The following is a 7,674-nucleotide window of genomic DNA, read 5'->3' as shown; positions in this document are numbered from 1 at the left end:
TCTGTCCTTTGCTTTCAATCATCATCCTTTGTCCACTAACAAAATGTTGATGACACCCACTAGCAAATTTGTTTATGATTCCCACTGGCTAATTTGAAGATGCCCACTGATTGCTTTTGATGATGTTTTCGAGACTTTCAATCTGACAACCACCCTTAATTCCATTATCATTTCCCCCCTTTGTTAGCTGAAAGGAGAGACAATTATTTTCACTTGATTTCTGAACTCCCCCTCTTCAGGTGTAGGAGAGTTTCACTAGTGTACTCCCGCTTTCAGGTGCATGAGAGTACCATCTTCAATTGACTATTGGCTGCAATAGGTGATATTGAATTCAGTTGTAAAAATTATACAATCGTTTTACTGTTGACGACCATTCCCAAGGATCAATCCATGCATAATTGATCTTTAATCTGGCAGGTTGGTCTTGTTTGCAGCAATTCTTTGATGAATGATTCTTCTTGCCACAATGGTGACAAGGATGGAGATCAAAACATTGATCTTCCATGTGACCTTTTCTTTGACAATGTTTTCATGTGGGTTTGTCTTCAACTTTCTCATCACTTGTTGATGTTATTTGATCAAGAAATCATGCACTGATGAACTTGATCGGCTTAGAATAATTAGGGATATGCAAGTTGTTTTCATCTTTGTCATATATAATCCTCGTCTATTTTTGTTACTTTGAATTTCTTCCCACTGCTTGATGATTGGTTTGGAAGAAGCAAGTTCAAGTTGATCATGTACAACTTCTACACTTGAAGTTGTTTGAATGAGTGATTCGGAATCAACATCTTTATCTTCACCTTTATGGTTGAATGACTTGGAAGCGTCACCCTTCTGTTGCAACTCATCTCTTTGTAGTTGCGACTCCAATTGAAGGTACTCAACTATTTTATGTGCTTGTTGTAGATTCATTGAAATATCAGCAAGAGTTGCTTTGCTGATTTGTACCATGTCTTCAGCAGTTGAGAGGATCAAATTGTTAAGAATCTTTAATAATTGAATGCTTTTCACCATGTGAACTTGTTGGAACTCATGCTCGCTTGCTTGCTTCAACCAGTTTCAGGCTCACTTGATGTTGTGAAATTTGCACTTGCTTGAACTCACTCTCTTGATTGATCAAAAGAAGGGTGTCAAATACTATCAAAAATGCACCCAAGAGAAACGCTTACAATGATTTGAATGACTCAGTTAAAAAAATATGGATTCACTTGGTTTAATTTATTCTCTATCAATTCAAGGCTTCGGTGTCGGTTTCAACCGAGAATGCACCCTTATAATTCATCTCAATTTGACTTTGATTAAAATCCAAGTTACAAATTATGATTTTCAAGTTACAGTTTTGTATTAAGTTTATTAAAAAATGGCGCAAGTTCATTTTCCAAAAAATTGTTTTTGAATTGATGCAAATGTTGTGGATGTAGATGAGAACTTCATTAACTTGATTGGATGTTGATGTAGAATCGTCTTTGACAACTTGATTATGTATTGTTGCTTCTTGATTGTTTGTAGTTCGCTTGATTACATAAGCTTGAATGAAAATGATTATGTGCATGCAATTCGCTAATTTGTTGTGTGCTACATGTGTACCATATTAGAAGGATACCACATGAAGGTTAGTGTCAAAACTAGACACAAAACAAAAACAATATCAAGAATCATGTGTGATCACAAACACTCTCACAGTGTACCTAAGATCCCCTTATTCAATTTCGGGCGGATCTAGGACACTTCAACACCACACAAAAATTATGTCTTTATTAAGTATTGAAGTACATCAACCTTCACAACATTGTGATTGAAATTTCTCAAACAATGAGAATGCCAAGCTAACAAATTCTTGAAGCAACTTGTCTTCAAAATTAAAAGGAACTTTTCAAACCACGAGTTACAACCTTATCACTCCAAAAATTTATAAATCACACCTTATCACTCCAAATTTCAAAAATAAATTTACCTTATCACTCCACAAAAGTTATACAAATTAAAAAGCATGCCCTTATTACTCCATTAACTTTATCATGATTGCAAATCTTTAAAAAAAATCTTTCATAACCTTATCTCTCCAAAAGCTCCATACTTTAACTAACTTATGCCCACTTAAAAACTCAAACATATTAAAATCTGTAGGAGAAATTGGAATTCTGAAAATTACCTGTTTGAGTGCACAATTTTCACCTGTAGAGTGCACTTTCTCCTTTTAAGCACTTTAACATACTCAACATTGTGGTCTTCTGAAAATCAAAGGACATATTCTGCGTCGATCTGGCTTCCATTTATTTCATCACGCCATTTGTTTTCTGAGCCTTGAAAAATCCTATCTAGGGCAAAGAATAATGACCAGTGAACTAAGTTCGCACCGCCTTTGGTGAGCTTGATTTTATAGTTGCAGGGGAGGGGAGGGAAAAAGATGAGAAAGGAGAAAGGAAATATTGGAAGGGAGAAAGAAGAAAAGAAGAAGAAATAAGGAAAGGAAAAAGTACCCATTGTTGGTGATCGAAGTGTTCTTCATCAAAGATCGTTGCTATGAAAACACTGGCAAAACACCCAAGTTAGCAAGATGTTTAAAGGCTTACTGAGATTGCCTTCTTCATGCCATTATTGCACGATTGAGATCATGTCCTGGTCTCTACTGCTTAGGCCTCTTGTCAAATCTCACAATAGTCAATCAATATTTCCTTGGGATCTTTATTTTCTTGTTCTCATCGCATTCTAACTAGGTGTAAATGTGCCTTTTTTTTCTCCTCGACGCAAATTAAGTAACTCTGAGAGCGCCCTCTTTACAGAGAAACTCTATCTCCTTTCTATGCACACTTTTCATCCTTGGATCCTTGGAGTATTAGTTGTCGGTCCATTGGATCCTCCGTCTCATTTGATCGGAAGTAACCTCTCCCTTATCATGCTGAAACACAGGCTCTTCACCTCTTGTTACTACGCAATTTCCATTGGTTAACAGGTTTCATCGTGAATTTGGGAGGTACTTTGCTTTGGAATAGTCAACCACTAATTATTGTGCAGGTTTCCTTATTCCACGCAGCCTTATGATTCATTGCAATTTAATTCCAGAACAATGCACCATCAATTCCTGTATTTATGGTATTAGCTTCAACACCAACCAAATGGCCTCACATTTTCTTCCAACAAGAATGTGATCATCATTCTTTTAAAACTCAAAGAAATGGGTGCAATCACCCTTACGGCTTCAGCGCACAACCAAGTATTGATTGCTCCCTCTTCACGGTGACTCTAATATGCTTCCACATGGATTTTTTCCCCTTTTTACTCACACAATAATCTTTCTATGATGTGGAATCAAGGGAAGAGTTCATGATACTTGCAAGACTTCGAGCCTGTTAAAAATCCCCTGTAAAATTCATTGTAATTCATACAAAACACACACATAATATTTTCTGAAAATGAATACAGAGGATTTGTACAGGAAAATTTCAAACCACTGTCATCATGATCTGCTCCACGATGTCTCAAAGCTCCTTGGTGTGGCTTCTTCTCGGGCTTGTATGCAGCCTCTACATGGCTCTGGTTCCTTACACTTGGTTTCAAGCACAAACCATGATGTATGCAATACTATACAAGCCTCTAATCCTCTAGCTCTGATACCAAATAAAGAAATTTAATAAACAACTATAAAACACTCATAAAATAAATAGCAGATATATACAAATCAGACATGGCGGAAAAGGCCTGAGAGCCTCACTGTATTATATTCCTCACATTCTCAATGTAATGTACAAAGAATGATAATAGTACAAATAAATACATGAGGAAGTTTGTCTCAAGATAGTATGTCTATCTCGGACACTATGGTTGAGAAAATATCTCAACAACACACTAATCTAGGAGACTAACTAGTTGGAGAGAATCTCTCAACCAACTAGGCCTAAACTGACTCCTACCCGTGAGGAACAAACTCAATCTAGAAAGGTAGAATTAAATCCTAACTTTCATGATTTTAATTAATTTAATTATTTGTACTTAGAATTGTTTTAACATATGAGAGTGAGGCTAACAGAAGAGGCCACCTAGGAAGATGAGCCGTTTATGAGGGAGATGTTTCCGGAATTATTTTTAGAGAGAAAACATCGGGACGATGTTACATATTAGTGGGGGAGATTTGATATCCACAGACCATGCAAATATTTAAATTACTGCAGATCAAACAAACCTTTTATTTTCTGAGTTATAAAAACTATTTTTGGAATTTAATTCTTTTTATTAAATAAAACAACAGTTATCAGTAAATATTATTTTACTTGATAATTAGTTAGAAGGACAGTTACCTGTCCCTAAATAATTTATTGAATATTTAATTCAAGAAGATCAAGAGGATAGGGGTATCTGAGATCAGGAAAATTGAAAAAGAGATGAAGGAAGAAAATCTATGCTGATAGGTTAGACATACCTTCTAGTGGCTATGTCTGGTTTGGACCAGATAGCTGAGCTTCTAATATTGAAAGAAGGAAGGTTCCTAAATCAGGAACAGCTCGGGGGGAGACTGACTGTGACAATAGTCTCAAGGTTGGGAGGCAAAACAACAAGTAGCAGGGTCTAGTGTTGGACCGAATTTGGCAACTAGCAAAATTCTAGATAAGTAGAAGATTTTCACAATAAATAAGTAGGAAATTTGAATTTACAGTTTTCTAGTTAATCTATGCTTATTGATATTTGAACAAAGTAGGACTGGTATTTGTTATTTTAAACCTATACTTGTTGATAGTTACATATAATTATGTTTGGTAAATGGTAAGTAGCAGAGAAATGTTGAACTTAGTCATATTAGTTTAATAGCTTACAGTCCTTACAGTATTTAGTGAAAATAGATATATTCTCCAATCCTCATGGAACATTCTGTAGTATAACGGAAATAATTAAGTGGGACTGAGTTTAGGCAAGTACACCGTATAGCAAATATTTTTAAAAAGAAATAAGCAGAGAAACGTTAAGGCCTATGCTATTTATAAAATCAATATCAGCATAGAAGTATTATTACCCATGATTGAGAAACTGCCAAAACTATGTATAACCTGGTTACTTAAGGAGGACTATAGTGGGAATCAAAACTCTAAAATAACAGTTAATATTCCATATACAGTTAATAAATATGTAGTGAGAGGATTTCCATACTAAGTAATAGAAAGATTTTCCATACTGTGAGATGACTGGAAACTCTAAATAAAATAGTGACATTTCCTTATAACAGTCAATTAAATTAACTAGAAAATCACTTGAAGAAGGAATATAATGACCGGAAATTGTTTACAAGAAGTTCTATTTAGTTGCTCATAGGATATAAAGACAACAAGATACACATTTATAAATTTTAATTAAGGAATTTTGGGTCACGGTCGACGAGTTATAGAACCCCGACCAGACCACACATGGGAAATTCTACAAACTACCTACACAGGTCTAGAGCAGACAAAGCAATAATCGCTAATAACATTCAAACCCTCATTTTCCTAAAAGCTCATGAGTATATTAAAACCTTCAGAGAGTAAAAAGAGAAGCTGAAAGAGTAGCTTAGATAAATCCATAATGCAAGCTATAGCTTGTCAAAGTCTCTTATCCGGGAATACAAAGGAAAAAAATAAAATTCAAGGTTGGGTCGGGAGATAACCCCACCTTTAAACATTATACAATATCCGTTCGGCGATGCCAATTGAAAATCCTAAATACAGATACAGTTAGTTATGCCATAGCATAACCCTCTTAAGAACCTAACCCTCTGGCTATCAAAGCCCCTTAAAAAAACAAACTTAATAAAATACCCGGTGGTTTTGCCCGAACGATAGTGTTGCGGCCAGGAGAAGGAGCTGAGACAAGTTTTGATGCCCCTCCCAAATCTTAAGCACCCTTAAAACCACCATTCCACCTGAAAGAAAGTAACAGAGTTAGAAAACTTGAACATTAAGTCAAATTTACATTCAAATGAAGAAACAGAAAGCTTAAAATTTATAGTTCTTACCCAAAGATGAAGTTGTGGGTAAAAGCCCTCCTCCCTTCGGAACGTGGGCATGGGAAAGACATTTTATACCTATCAAGAGAACCAACATCAAGAGAAGACACGTATGAATTCTCATACAGAAAGACAAAACATCTAGCAAAGGATCAGAGACGGATGACCTACCATAGCTCGAAGCGAAACCCTCCTCTTAGCAGTTGAAACCTTCGTTGAAATGAAAGAAAATGGAGAAATGTCATCCAACGCTAGAGGAATCAAAATCGGAGACTCCTCTCTTCCGTTCAATCACATTGATGACCGGGCACTGTTGATGAGGAGCTCCCTTCAAGGATGACAACAATACAGTACTACAGGAGTAAAGACACTACATCTCGGCTGAATCCCACGACTACAAATTAACGCCGCAGGTGTGTAGGACTGTTGGAGTCATAAACATCGCAGCTGAGTCATCAGAGGTAGTAAATGACTTACATCCACATTGGGATATGGGATGCTAGAAATATTCATAAGCTCGTTGATTAAACTAAATACGATCTTTCATATTAATGTTGGGTTAAAAACAAACCATTGTATTGATATTTATTTTAACGTTGGTTGATAAATATAATCCATTATGATGGTATATTATAAGGATATGTTCGCTTTAAGATTTTGACAAAAAATTAAAAGTAACAATATAGTTTAGTTTCATACCAGAGTGCCTTCATATATATAAATACAAATTGTATGCGTAATGACCTATCAAGTTTAGTGGTAATTATTGCCATTTTTTTTTTATAATTGGTAGATGTGTGACAGTTTCCTTCAATGCGCATTAAGATCAAATAATACATGAATTGTGATACTTTTATAATGTCTGTTGAAATTTTGAAGAAATACAAACTTAATTCACATTTAAAAAATTAAATAAATAATTCCACGAGGTATTGGATAGATGATGATCAAGTGCTCTTTCAAGATACTCCTTGATATGAAATCAGTGGTTCAATTCCCCATCCAAATTAGAGTGATATATAGACATAATAAAGATATAATAAAACTAAATTTACAAAAAAAAAAAATCACAAAAAATTAAATCATCTATTTTACTTTAAACCAAGATAAACCATCTATTACTTTTAAATTTACTTTAAAAGCAAAATTTTAAATTTTCAAATAATACCAATTCATAAATTTTAAAATTATGTTTCCCAAAAATCAAATATTTATAAACCCTAAATACCAATTTATATATTTTAAATAAATAAAAAAACACAAAAGTCAAATATTTGTAAGGCCTAATAATGATAATGAGTCTTTACTATTATATCAAGTCTTTATCATGATGTCCGAAAAGACTAAATTTACTTTAAAACCAAAATTTTAAATTTTCAAATAATACCAATTCATAAATTTTAAAATTATTTTTCCCAAAAATCAAATATTTATAAACCCTAAATACCAATTTATATATTTTAAATAAATAAAAAAACACAAAAGTCAAATATTTGTAACGCCTAATAATGATAATGAGTCTTTACTATTATATCAAGTCTTTATCATGATGTCCGAAAGACTGTTTCCACATAAAAGACTATTTTGACAAAAATGTTGACTATCTATTACTTTTAACTTTAACATGAGACTAAAATTTCAAGTTATTTCAAATAAATATCAATTCATAAATTTAAAAAATCATTTCTCCTAACATTTAC

At 33.9% G+C, this 7,674-nt stretch overlaps 1 long non-coding RNA gene across 1 annotated transcript; it reads right to left on the bottom strand.

Moving 5' to 3' along the window:
• Positions 1 to 5,478: 5,478 nt before the first annotated feature.
• Positions 5,479 to 6,420, bottom strand: LOC149233124 (uncharacterized). Its single transcript, XR_016247599.1, has 3 exons — positions 6,146 to 6,420; positions 5,984 to 6,052; positions 5,479 to 5,890 (listed from the first exon to the last, which is right to left on the bottom strand). It is a non-coding gene; the product is annotated as an uncharacterized LOC149233124 (long non-coding RNA).
• Positions 6,421 to 7,674: the final 1,254 nt, after the last annotated feature.

Source organism: Pinus tabuliformis, chromosome J (genome assembly GCF_031772625.1).
Source record: "Pinus tabuliformis cultivar Carrire ecotype Pingquan chromosome J, CPIR1, whole genome shotgun sequence".
In the NCBI taxonomy this organism is placed as follows: Eukaryota; Viridiplantae; Streptophyta; class Pinopsida; order Pinales; family Pinaceae; genus Pinus; species Pinus tabuliformis.
Note: the sequence above shows the minus strand (reverse complement) of the source record. Positions and strands in the feature narration are given on the sequence as shown.